The 14325-nt window shown below is 39.1% G+C and overlaps 1 pseudogene; it reads right to left on the bottom strand.

Annotated features, from left to right (window-relative positions):
• Positions 1-775: 775 nt before the first annotated feature.
• Positions 776-1563, bottom strand: LOC116083895 (annotated as a pseudogene).
• Positions 1564-14325: the final 12762 nt, after the last annotated feature.

Genomic DNA, 14325 nt, shown 5'->3' with positions numbered 1-14325 from the left:
CGACTCAGGAAGGTCCCTTATCCACATTCACTCAGGGCTAATGGCAGCATCCAGGTTTTGTGGAGTAATGGATTGAGAATTTCAGTTACTTGATAGCTGTCCTGGAGGCCAGCCTGGTCTACAGAGTGAGTTACAGAGAAACCCTGTCTCGAAAAAACCAAAAACCAAAAACAAAACAAACAAAAAAACCCATAGAAGTGATATTTAGAAGAATAGAAGCATGATGGTTGGATGAATATAGGGGATAAATAAATGAAGGGTTTTCAAGAAGAATCCAGATTTCAGATGGCAGCCCTATTCATTTGTTATAGTGTACATGCCTATAATGCCAATACTTTAGAGGTATAGGCAGAAGGGTCAGGAGTTCAAAGGTAGCCTTAGCAACATAGGAAGTACAAAGTTAGCCTATGCTACTCAAAACTCTGTCTCAGAAAATGATGAGGGGTATTGTTGGAACATGATCCAAGAATGGAACGTTCTGGGAAGAATTCTAGGGGATTTTTGAAGTCTTGTGAAAAAATTCTAAGAAAACAAGACAAGAGTCTTTTTTTTCTTCAATCTTTCCAAGTTTTATTCTAAAAATTATGTGTTGCGATTAAGATGTTTATAAAGATGGCCATCATTACAATAAAGCATCCAACTGGACAGACATAGACCCAATTCAGTATGTAATGTCCTATTTCCCTGATTACCATGGTAAGGAAGAAAATACAAGAAAACACTTCCAGGGTGAAAGGGCAGGACAGCTCCTAAGTGAATTGGTGCCTCTCCAGAGTTATAAAATCTGTGATTCTGTCTGTTTATCCTTTCCTCTCTATTCTTTTTCTTTCTTCTCCCATTCAACTTTAGCTTCTTCCTCTTCATATTTTTTAATCAACTGTTCCACTTCCTTTTGCTTGAGGACTCTGATCACCATCTTTCCACTCTCTCTTGTTGGTGTGGTGATTTTCACTTTTTCAGTTGACAGTTTATTAACACCCATTGTCTTATTTAGCACCTTGGCAGCCAAGAGTGAGCGCTGACTTCAGAGTCATTTCTCCTTATTTATAGTTTTGTTTCAACATTGACACAGTTGCAGCACTGTGGTTTCCAATGCACATGGCTTTTCATCCCCTGTAGTTTCCACTTGGGTCACTCTGATAGAGCTGAAAGCCATAGTGCTTATCCCAGCCAATATACAGCAAAGAAACACCAAAGGGACGTGCGCCTGTTTGATATCACACAGAGCTGTAACCAACTGCTCACAGGGAATTGGCTCCAGATACTGTAATAAGTACTGTTGAGCAATGAGCCTTAGTTCATTAGTCAGAATGTTAGCATCAGATGTTATGCCTGCCGCACTGCAAGCCATGTCCTCATTAAGTTTATAAATTTTCTCTGAGAAAAAGACTTCATAAACAAGTTTGTGGATGTTGCGCCTCTCTGCTGCAAGCAAAACTCCATCATTGGCTAAAATCCACCACAGGTGCCTGCATGTCCAATAGCTTCAATGGCATATTCTACTTAGTATAAGCAACCTTCTGCAGAAAATATTGTGGCCTTCGAGTCATATCTTCGAGACATGGCTTCTGAATTTAATATGATTCCAGAGGAAGACAGTCAGGATGAGGGTGCAGATCAGCACTGCTTTACTCAGCTGGAGAAGAACCCGGCAAGAGTCTTATGACCTCAAAAAACATAGAATTGTTCTTGGAATTGTGTCCTTCACAAGTGTAGCCAATAAAAATGAGTTTACTTCAGATTATAGATCCCAACTGAATATTGTTACTTATTTATATGCCTCTTTGGAAAAACATAATTTTGCCACATGAGGCTTGTCTTTGTGATAGCTTGGATTTATGAAAACTTTACTCAGGTGATCTTTCTTAACCCTTGCATCTTTCTTAACTCTTTGATGCTCCGTATAAAGTTGGCTATTGCATGAGACTTTAGTCTGTCTCATTCATTGGCTCGCATTCTCCCAGGTCCCACCACATTTAGGATAGTAAATAATCAGGGACCTCAAGGAAGTCAGCTACAAGATGAGAGAGTAGGAACCCCACAGAAGAAGGTGAGTGAGAATAATGGGACGTAGCCAGGGAAGGCTTTGCCTTAGGTCAGCTTCGTGCATCATACTTTAAAGAAAGGAGGAGAATGTATCAAATCTGTTAGATTGTTCACAAGTTGTTTATGATTATAATCTCTAGTTTTCAGAAAAAGAAACTGGATAAGGAAGTATGGGACAGAGTCCAAAAGAATATTGAAAAGACATATAAACCAGAGGAAAATATACCTGTTTCATTTTGGGTCACTTGGGCATTTATTCAGACTGCTATCAAAACACTTAAGGAAAATGAGTATATTAACCATGAGGAATAAGTAGCTAATGATCTAATCTTAAAATTGATTAAAAAAAAAACAGGCAAAAAGGGAGATTATCCCAGTCAGGCAAAATTGAAAGTAAAAACATTGCCAGCAATTAACCATGCCAGTGACAATTCTCTCAACTCATTCACTGGAGCCTCCTTAGATCCATATTCTTCATTGGCTGAAAATGAACGTGAAGCTTTGGTGTGAAGAATTTGATAGTCAATCTTGAATTGTCTCCATTTTTGATGAGGAGAGCCTATGAAAAACAAACTTTACAATCAAGGGAAGCTATGGAAAAACTGGGAAAAGTAGTTCATTTATACCTAATTATGCACTAATCAATCTATTTAAAACTCTTCAAAGAGAGAACCACTGGACAGTCCTCAATATCTCAAGACCCAAGGGAAGAACTACAGCTATTTAAATCCAATCTAAAAGAGGCATTTGTGTATCAAGTGGATCCTTCATTGCCTTTAAACTTACTTATTTTCCTCTACTAAATTGTCTCCTACAATTATTAAAGGATAAGAGTATAAACTTTTGGAGTAGATTTACTTACACTATAAGGATCATAAAACACTAAGTGTTTGCCTTACTCTTCTTGCTCAATTAGTAAATTGGGAAAGGATGTCAACACTTACATGGATTTGGTTCTTGTTGTATTACCCTTAACTAACAATCAGTTTTTAAAAGCATCACAGAACTCCATAGATTTTCAAATTTCATTTGAAGATTACCGTGGAAGGAGAAGACATCATTTTCCAACTGGCAAACCATGGAATTTTCTTATATGAACAAATTTGTGTTTACGAAATTGCCCAACATGCTTCCATTCCACAGGCAGATACTTATTTTACTGATCATTCATCTAAGGGTATAGGAGGGATTCATGGTCCACATATTCATTAATATATAAATACTTCTTTTTTTCTTCAGCTTCACAGGTGGAACTGGCTGTTCTGTTTCATATATTGTTGTTGCTGGAATTACCAACTCCAATAAGCCCAAGTAAAAAAAGCAGGTAACCAAGTTATTATAATTATAAGCTATAAGCCTAGATTGGGCAGATCTAACACTATACTAATTTATTCCCCAGTTAAAGGGCCCTTTCTACTTGTGGTTTCTCCTGGCCACTTGGTTCTGGTCCATCATGGTTTCCTCCTCCTCTTGTTCAGTCCTCACTTCTCCCCTCTCATACTTTCTCTCTCTTTACCTGCCCCCACTCTCTAAAACCTCCAGTCTTGCCTTTTCCTTCCACTGCCCAATTACATAGGCCTTTATTGATTGAGCAGTTAAAATGGGGTGAAGGTTCACATGAGATCACATGAGTATGTGATCTACTACTCCGCAACCCTTCTTGAGGAAGCAGAATTAACATCAGAATACAAACAGCATCAGGACATCCCACAACATATCATGGTTAATTCATAAATCCTTAAATATCATTTCAGATTCTGCTTATGTTGTAAGATTATTTCCAGCAGTAGACTCATGTTCATGCACATTCTAACCTCCCCAGTTTTATTACAGATGGAAATAAAAACCTGATACATTAACTTGCCCTAATCGACTTTTACTTCTACAGAAGAAAATTGGGACTAGGTATACATCATTGCATATGGATCCACTGAAACATTATGGTTTCCTCTTCAGCTTCTCCAACCCCGGGCCATCAAAGACAATGATGGACTGTGAAGAGACAGTGAAAGTCATGATGAAGATAGTAGACCTCTAGCTAAGGGGGGAAGGGCGATAGTGATCATATCATCACAAGTCAAGTCTGCCCACCTCCCCATCAAGTTACAGCCCTGTGCACCAAGGGGAAAGTTATTCTGTGAAACACACAGTGCCCCATGTCCCCTGAGATTCCTTTTCTGGTTATTTGCTTTAACCTGTGCATCTATGGTGAGTACCTCTGAACACATGTATTTGTTTTACATTCATCATCCTCCTTTGTTTAAATTTGTATATTGGATGGAGCCAGTTCCTGTTATCTTTATTAATGGCTCTATGTTTATGACTGGACCCTGAGTCTATTATAGACTCATTCATTCATCTGGAAAAAATATTGCATTTAATTTTTCTTTTGGAGTTGAATCACTTTGTATTTGCATGGGATATTATAACATGTGTCCCATGCAAATATGGGCTTAACATTCTACAGGATACTACAACTACTAATCATATGGGTCTCATTCAAGTTATTCTCTAGGTTTTTCTGTATAGTATAATATAGTAATGTAACTAATAGTACTGAACATAGTTTGGATGTCTGTTCTTGGTATTACAAACCATGCTTTCACTGTTCTAATATAATAAAAATAATATAATATAACATAATACAATAATCCCATCTTATGTCTGGTTCCCAGGGAGCAAAAATTTCCTAAATAACAAAGGATCTTTAACAATGAGGTGGGTAGTGTAGCCGCTTGTACTCTAATGCTAACTGGGTCTTCCAAAACTGTTTGGATGAGAGGATCTGCCCTCATCATTCTTCTGGGAACCTGCCCCCAGTTAATTCTGATTGATAAATAAAGATGCCAACAGCCGAAAGGAGAGGCAGAGGCAGGATTTAACATTCCCCTGTTTGGGACCATGAGGAGAAAAAGGAGGATCTGCCATGCCTGTAGAGTACACAAGAGAGAGAAACAGCTGACATATAAAGCGGTCAAGAGAAAACAGCCCAGAGAGTTGCTCAGTAGTGTCAAGTGCAGCCAATATGGGACAGAGAAATTAGTAAGCAGTAACTCAGAATTATTGATGGGAAGAAGCTTCTAACAACATGGAGGTTAGGCATTTGCTCAGCTACTGTGCTGTTTAAAGCATATTAAAATGTAAAGGCTGTGTATGTGTGTGTCTTTCATTCAAGGACATAGACCATTGAGGTGAGTAGCAACCTTGTGCTGGGGTTTATTGAAATATAACACTACAGATAGTTTTTTTAAATTTACTCATTGATTTCTGCATTCATGTTATCTACAACTGAATACACAGCACTTCACAATGAAACATACCCTAACCCAGCACCCCAACCTTCCATGGTATCTCCAGACTGGCACTTCAGTTAACCATTATAGGAATACTAATACCTGGGTTACCCAACAAGTGGGGAGCCAGTGAATTCTATAGCCATAATCCCATGATGGCATTTCCTTTTACATAAAGTTGATTTGTTCATATGAGGAAGTATTCTTCAGAATTCTGTAATCCTAAAACAGGTGCTCTCGTGAGTGCCTGGATAGTGGATCCTAGCTGAGGCACCATGGCCAGAAAGGCAAACTTATAACCAAAAAGTCATTTTTTTAAAAAAATTACTTACTGCAGTTTACAGGCTAGAAACAGAATGATTTGCAACTGGATGAAAGAAGGGAGGTAGTAGTATATGGAGTCTTAGCATCTTTAACTCTGACAGAGTTGTGATAGGTCAGAAGGAACCCAGAGCTCAGTGTTACTGCGTTTTCTACAAAAAGTCCATGTCGACTAGCTCTGGTGTGGACATTTTTACCTGACAGTTAGCCTCCTGAGTCAACTTTATGACCAGATGTTAAGTGTTTCTTCTGTAATAGATACTTGATGGTGGGCACCAACACCTGAATATGCTAGGTGACCCATTCTCCCAGGTCAAGTGTCTGTCTTAAGTCCAGACTTGTTTCAGGTCTTCTACTCCAAACAATCCAACTTGAAATGAACCATTATTCATTCCTTGTTGCTCAGGAGTTTATGTACGTTCTTTTGTTAAGCTGTTTCTGTTTTTTAGACAAAGTAAATAACCAGAGCTGTTTACTATTTGAAATTGGTACCCTTATACATGGCAGTAGAGTATAACAGAAAATTACGTTTAGTTTGTGTCAGACACCATACTGGCTCACAGGTGAATCTGACCTGCTTTGTTCTTTCTTTAATACTGAGTGGGTAGGGACATTTTAACATGCCAACCTCTCTGGGCTCTTAGATATTTTCCTTGAGACTCTTGTGTCATGAGTCATTTTTGGCCTTTCTACTTCATTTAATATGAGCCAGCTTCCTTCTGGCCCTAACAATGTTAACAGTTTAATGTTATCCTTTCAGTACAGTATGACCAGCTCCAAAGCCTCACAGGAAGACCTCTGAAAGAAATCCAGAAGTTAGAGAGAGAGAGAGAGAAAGAAAGAGAGAGAGAAAGAGAGAGCAAGAGAGAGAGAGAGAGAGAGAGGGAGAGAGAGATTTTCACTATATATTTAAATATATATACTATTTTAAATATGAAAATATTATATATATTTGTTTAAATATATATATGTATATATATACATATATATATATATATAATTTGTTTACATCCCAAATGCTGTTCCCCCTTCCCAGACACTCCCTCATGGAGTCCCTATCAGCTTTATTTGTAATATCCAGCAACTGGATATTACACAGTATGTATTGTTAAGGAAAAGTAGAATCTAAGTTTAGATGAAGGAACTGCTTTTGACAAGTAAGGACAGTTTCCACATTAAAACACAAAAGAACACAAAAGAATCATTGAGAGTCTTGGTGGGGAAAAGTTATAGTTAAATCAGATTGATAATCTCCCCTTCCCATAGAAAATCAGATTACTTGCTATGAATTTATGGGTTAGAGAAATTAAGAAGTTTGTGGATGGACAATATTTAAAAAAAAAAAAAAAAAACAGCTGGTGCACAGCAGGTGAGCAGATGGCAGTGAGGACACAGAGAGGGGCAAAGCTAGATAACATGAGACCAGGAAGGGCAGGGGTTAGACAGGGAAAAATATTCATCTAGAACATCAAACCTGTCTTAGTTAGGGTTACTATTTCTGGAACATAACTCCATGAAAAAAGTAAGTTGGGGAAGAAAGGGTTTATTCAGTTTATACATCTACAAGACTCTTCATCACTGATGGAAGTCAGGACAAAGATTCTGGAGGCAGAAGTGGATACAGAGGCCATGGAGGAGTGCTGCTTGCTAGCTTGTGTCCCCTGGCTTGCTTAGCCTGCTTTCTTGTAGAATCCAGGACCACAAACCCAGGGATGGCACAACCCACAGTGGCCAGGGGCTTCTCCCACTGATCACTAATTAAGAAAATGCCCTACAGCTGAATCTAGTGGAGTCATTTCCTCAACTGAGGCTCCTTCCTCTCTGATGACTATAGCTTGTGACAGAAAACCTGCCGGTACAGACCCGGCTTTTAGGTCTAAAGTAGGAAAAAAATCAATTTGAACTAAGAAGAACTGTGGGGAAGTAACTATAGGGAAGTTAGCTTTAGTTATCAGCAGAAAGGAAGTTAAGCTTGAGATGGTGTAAGAACTGTTTGGCGTGAACTGGAGAATAAAATGAAGGGGCATCCTGGAGAATAAAATGAAGAGTTTGGGAGCGAGAACAGAAGCAGTGCTTAGGTTTGGAAAGGGAAAAACATGTAGCATTAAACACAGAAAATTTGATAATATGTTTTTTAAATAGTCACTACTTTCTTTTCTAAGCCAATGAAGACATGATTATCTAATCACTAGTGCAAAGTATTCTTTACTTAAGGCAGGCCAGTTTGGACAATTTGTGACCTAAGTTAAAATAAAACATAGCAGGGACTACTGAGATCCTCAGTAGGTAAGGGTTTTTGTAGGGTAAAGGTGAGGATCTGAGTGTGAATACCCAACCCCCATGTAAAAGCCTTGGGCAGAGAAAGCAGATTCTATAGTCCTGAGGACCAGCCTGTCTACCCAAAGGCTAGAGCTGGTTTTAGGGAATCAGGGTAGGAAGTGATAGACTAGGATATGTAACACACTCATGTGGAACACACCAGGACATACATGTATGAACACACATAATATCAGACCATATATATGCATAAACAATAATAAATAAATAAGTCTGAACAGAAATTAAATTTTATTACTTCTGGTAAAAACTGAGCCATTGCTTTCAAGAACGCATTCATGTTTAGACAATAAATATTCACTATGATACTATAATTTTAATTGTATATTATCATCATGCCTTTTAGAAATGTCTTGTTTTAATTTTGTCTTTGAATGGGGTATATGCAATCACTCAAAACTTGACTATAAACTTTTAAAAAAATTTATTTATTTTTATATGTGTGAGTACACTGTTGCTGTCTTGACATACCAGAAAAGGGCATCGAATCCAGTTACAGATGGTTGTGAGCCACCATGTGGTTGTTGGGGGTTGAACTCGGGATCTCTGGAAAAGCAGTTGGTGATTTTAACTTCTGAGCCATCTCTCCAGCCTGATTATAAACTTTTTTGTTTAATATTTTTATTGTTATCATGGAGCTACACTCTTTTCTTGAGTCTATGAAATACAGCTTGGAATCAGATTTCGTGTGTATAATGTATATGTATACATATACATGTATGTGAATGTGTATGTGTATGTATTTGTATATGTGCATGTATTTGTATATGTATATATGTGCATATGTATAAATGCATGGGGAAAAGTAGATATATCTGTAAGTTTCAAAGTAACAGCATGATTGGAGCTTAGAAATATTCATTAAATCTGAAGAGGCACATTGGGAAATGAAGACTGGAAGGAAGTTTCCCCTCAGGTTGTTCAGAGAAGGTCATACTACTGGAGTGGACTCTATTCTATAAACAATAGGGAGCTGGGATGTTCCTTTTTGTCCAAGCAAACTTGCACTTAAATAATACAGTTTTGACTGCTAGGTAGAAGTTAAAGTTTAGAGAAAGAGAAGTTAGAGATAAGAAAAGCAGAGAGCTGTACATAGCCTGAGTCTAAAACACAGGGACACTGACACAGATGAGCAGGGACAGCGGAAAGATCCCTCTCTCTAGAACAAACAGCCATGCAGAGTTGGCAACTGATTACATTGCTTGATTTGCAAGTCACAGTGGAAATTTCATAATCTTCAAACCACATTGTTTTTCACTGTTGCCTCCAGTTAAATTCCCAATGTTTGTTTCTTGTAAAAATGATGCCAAGTACAATATAGGTGTGATTAAAGAGTAAGTTGCTATTTTTCTGTGCTATCAGTGTTTGTATGTAAAGAAATGACATCTTTCCTGATTCTGTAAGCTAGAGAGAGGGAAGAAATCAAGTACAGTCACATTGCACAGCCAAAGGTAGAATAGCTTCTTCCAGCTGAAACTGGCTCTTGGTTTCAGGCCCTTGTTATATATGAAGGACCTAGGTAACCATGCCATACATTGTCCATTGTTTGAAACATAGCCAGTAATGAGATGATGACCTTTTTCAAATCTACAAAATGTGTCACAAGTAGCTTTTAATCAAACATGGAGAGCCAAGGTTAAGGCAATGGCTTGGGACTTTGAATCTCAGTTGTTTACAGGTCTTTCAAACAACCTGTGTGTAGCATAAACAGCTATTTCTTCTCTTTTAATGAATTTTATTATCAAACCATAATTTTACTATGAAACTATAACTACAATTTAGTATGCATAATGAGCTCATCACTGTATTTTGCTATGCTGTTTCTACTCTCTATTTCATTTGTGATCAATGTAGATACTGGCTGCTTTCTCAGGCTGGGTCCCCAGGTGGTGATAAAATGGCCCTCACTCAGCTAACACAGGAGGAAACTAACTGTATCACAAGCAAGAAATAAGCCCTTGTTGCTTTAAGCCACTGCAATTTGGTATTGTTCGTCACCACAGTCTAATCAAATCAACCTGTTTTGATTGATGAAGGGTAAATGTATCTACTGAACACCTGCATTATGTTTGGAATATTTTTACAAGAAAGAAATATTGAGGGAAAGGTAGTGTGGGTGTAACAAGAAAATTTTGGTGGAAAATAGTCTTTAAATTGTCACTAGCACTCGATGAAAATAACCTACTTGCTCTTTTATGTTTAAATATAAGCTGCTATAAAAATCAAATATTTTGTTTTAAGTGATTCAGGTTAAGGGAAGGGAGTGGAAGAGTTGGAAGCACAAAAATAATAAGTGTACCAAAAAGTTGAAAGTTCTTTCCAGGGTTTCTTTTGGGGGGGGCAGTGTTGAGACAGGGTTTTTCTGTATAGCCCTGGCTGTCCTGGAACTTACTCTGTAGACCAGGCTGGCCTCCAACTCAGAAATCCTCCTGCCTATGCCTCCCAAGTGTTGGGATTAAAGGCGTGTGCCACCACTGCCCAGCCTCTCCAGGGTTTCTTAAAGCATCAAAAAGTAAATGAGCAGAAATGCCTCTAATTTCAGAACAACAGAGCTGGTGGGTAAGGTTTTATAACTCCTCATTTCTATTCCTGTGATCATTTCTTTGAGGACAATAATGACACAGATAACACTGGATGTGTCTTCAAGATTCACAAGTCATCCATGAGGCAGGTAAGGTAAACTGTAGAACATTGGCTGTGTCTTGAAGGTTCTCCAAAGGACTTATTAGCACTTTACTTTTTTCACATACATTTTGTGATTAGAAAGAAATACCATTGCCTTTAGGAAGAGTATTTTCCACAGAGAAATGTTTGGTGTGGGTTTAAAAGTCTATTGAAAGGATACTGTGATGTTATCTCAAATAAATTAAGAATGGTTTGTCTCATATGACCCATGAAATTTGTTTTTGTTTAATAGTGTGTGTGCGCGCGTATGCATGTGCGTGCGTGCGTGTGTGCGTGTGTGTGTGTGTGTGTGTGTGTGTGTCTGTGTAAAACTGAACATAATGTCCCTGACCAGAAATGCTTCAGACATGTAGCTGTCCAGCAGTCATGGAGAACTGGGTACCTGAAAGGGAAACTGGAAATGAAAAGGGACAGGCAGATGAGAAAAGGATGAAGCCAAGACAAAAGTTTCTGGTCAAGGCTCAAAGTTTAACTTTCAGCTCTGTGTTTATATAGGGAAAACCTACAGACTCATTCTTTGTTTCAGCTCGATTATGTTGCTTTGTTTCAACTGGGTTGTGTTGAAAAGCAAGCTCAGCAAATCATACCTTATCATCAGTTTAGCTACACCATAGTTCCAGATGCACACAATTTGCCTATGCAAATGACAAGTTCAAGCATATGTAATCACTTGTACTGTTGATCTTCCCACTGTGGTGATTGATTTTACATGCTATATTGACTGGCTATGGGATACCTGGGATTCTAAGTGTTTTCATGAAAATGTTTTAAAAAGCAGCAAACACTGAATCTGCAGAGTAAGTGGAGTCCTATCCTGACGAGTATCAGTAGTCTCTCCCACATATTAAAAGTCTTCATTGAACAAAAAGATAAGAAAGGCAAATATGTTGTGCATTCTACCTTTGGAACATCCATCTGTGCCCATGGAAGAATCTCAATCCCTGCATCTCAGGCCTCCAGACTCCCAAAGTTACCCCAGGGCCCTCTTTTTGCTGGTGCTTTGAAAGTGCTGCTCCATTTTGTCCTAAGTCCAATTGTCATTATAAAATCTCCATTCCCCAGGAAGTGTTCTGCATTTTGTGGTTAGTATTTGTTGTGGTAAATCTCCAACCCCAGTAAATCCATGCAAAAAACACACAACTCAGTTATAATATTTATAAGCTGCATGTCTAGACTTGGCAGATCTATCACTACACTATAGCTATGAGATCCCTTGCTACTGTTAGATTCAGGTGGGTGTCCCACTCACGAAGACACAGAGATGGAGATCAATACAATCAGGAAGAAGTTTTTTAATAACCCAGTATACTGGGGTTGCCTCGCATTCAGGCAAAAGCGACCACAAGGGACGAAAGGTTATACTCTTTATACCTTTTTAGAACAGTTTTACAACTTACAACGTGGGTTGGCTATCTTTCCTATTGTTCTTTTGTTTCCATTGACCTTTGTCCTTGAGGAGAGGAGGAGATACCTGTTGCACATAGGAGGGGTAGGGGGAGAACCACCCCCTCCTGGGGACATTTCCTGGAACAAGCCATCTCTTGGGGATGGGTGTTTACTTAGTAAACTTTTCTGAAGCTCTCTGTCTTTAGGCTTAACGAACATTCTTGGCTTCCTCGGTATTTTTATGAGGTGTCCCTGTTTGCTCAAGTGTTACAATATTTGTGGCTCCTCCAGGCCACATGGGTCTGTTAGCTCTTCTTTCCACCTCTTTTTTCCTCCATCTTCCTCTCCTCCATCTTCTCATCTTCCTCTACTCCTCCTTCTCTCTCCTCTCAAAAACTTCCAACCCTACATTTCCCTTCCACTGCCCAATCACAGGCTCTAGCCTGTGACCAGTTAACATGGGGAGAAGGTTCACAAGAAATCCACCTGAGTATGTGATCTACTCCTCCATTGGGGCAGCCCCTATTGAGAAAGCAGAATTAGCATCAAAATACAAACAGCCCCAACTTCTAAGTTGTTAGTTGTCACTTCATTCCTCTACCTTCAGGGCAGGGTTTTTCCCTGTAGTTGATGGCAGGTTTCAGCTCTCTGTCACTGGACACCCAGTATCAGTTCCTTGAGACTTTTTTTCTAATGAGATAATACTCAGAGAGGAATGTTATGGTCTCCTTTATAATGATAACTTGAGAGACCAAATCTTTTAAATTCAGACTTCATTTTAGAAAATGTGAACTCAAATAAGCTAACAGGCCAGTATTAGTTTCCAAGTTTTACCTTCCAACAAACCCTAAGCCTAGTTCCAGGTTCTAGGCTAACCCCAACAGACCAGCATCTCCAGGTTAATCTCCCTCAACAAGTAAGAGTTTTCAAGTTAATTGCCAACAAGCCCCCCCCCCCCCCCCCGCCACCGCCTAGCAACCATCAATGAAATCGGAAATAGAAGTTAAGTTTATAGCTTGATTCCTAGCACCAGCCAATTATGTTAAAGGCCATAGGAGCTTTTCAATTATATACTTGCCAGGCTAGAAACACTCAGCTCCCACTTGTTGCTTTCTTTTTGTTATTGTTTTTTGGGGGTGTTTTGTTTTGTTTTGTTTTTCAAGACAGGGTTTCTCTGCATAGCCCTGGCTGTCCTGGAACTCACTCTGTAGAATAGGCTGGCCTTGAACTCAGAAATCCTCCTGCTTCTGCCTCTTGTTTTTTTCTATAAAGCCTTACCCCAATAGATATTTGAGGATGCTCTCCACCGTAGGCTGTAGGTGAGGGGCCCAAACTAGCTCAAATAAAAACCCTGTTGTGATTTGTATCGGATCAGCTCCTGTCTGTTTTGGGGGTTCCACTAATATGTCCCTGGCACTGTAAAGTCGACCTTCTGCTGGAAACCACAGACTCAAGCAGAGAGAGACATCTGAGAACCTCAGTGTTCAGAACAAATTCTACTTATAGCCCCTCTTAGGAGACTTGCCTCCACATTTGACATTTTTACTATCCTCTTTAGTTACTAAAGTTTCTTCACCAAATCTCCTTGCATTTCCATCTGCTAATTTACTTATTTTTTATTGTCTCTGGTTAGGCTATGAGATTACATTGAAGCTAGGTCTTTTTCTTCACTGTTAGAGTCCCAAAGTCTGAAAATAAAAATGCCTTGAAGATGGTAGTATGCAATTAAAACAATTATTGAATGAATTAAGGTAGATACTTGCCACATGGAATTTCTGCTACTTAACCTACTTTAGTTACAAAATACCTGTTTCATGTAGTTTATGCCAAATAGAAAAGAACCTGAGTGCCTAAGAGTTGCAGCTATTTTCTCTGTGACAAAGAACAGATTCTAGGAGGCATAAATATCTTTTACAATATATTGTATAAAAGTAGTCTTATATCTTTCTGTCTCCATCTGGACCCTGGAGCTAAGGGCATCCCACAGCCCTCCATACCTAAATCCTACCTGGAGAGAGCTGGTAACCAGGAGTGCTCTCACTCCAAAGCCCAGGGATGAGATCAGCACTTTTGCTCCAATAACTGTCCATAGAGATACCTGCCAGAAGTGTACAGGACACAGGAACAGCTGAATAGCTGGGGACAGGAACACTCCAGTCTCTATCTGCACCCAGAGTTAAGGGTGTCACACCACCCTCCATCCCCAAATTCCACCCAGGAGAGAGCTGGTCTCCCCAGGAGTGCTGACAAACCTAAG

The sequence above is a fragment of the Mastomys coucha genome, unplaced genomic scaffold, assembly GCF_008632895.1.
Source record: "Mastomys coucha isolate ucsf_1 unplaced genomic scaffold, UCSF_Mcou_1 pScaffold8, whole genome shotgun sequence".
Lineage (NCBI taxonomy): Eukaryota > Metazoa > Chordata > Mammalia > Rodentia > Muridae > Mastomys > Mastomys coucha.
Note: the sequence above shows the minus strand (reverse complement) of the source record. Positions and strands in the feature narration are given on the sequence as shown.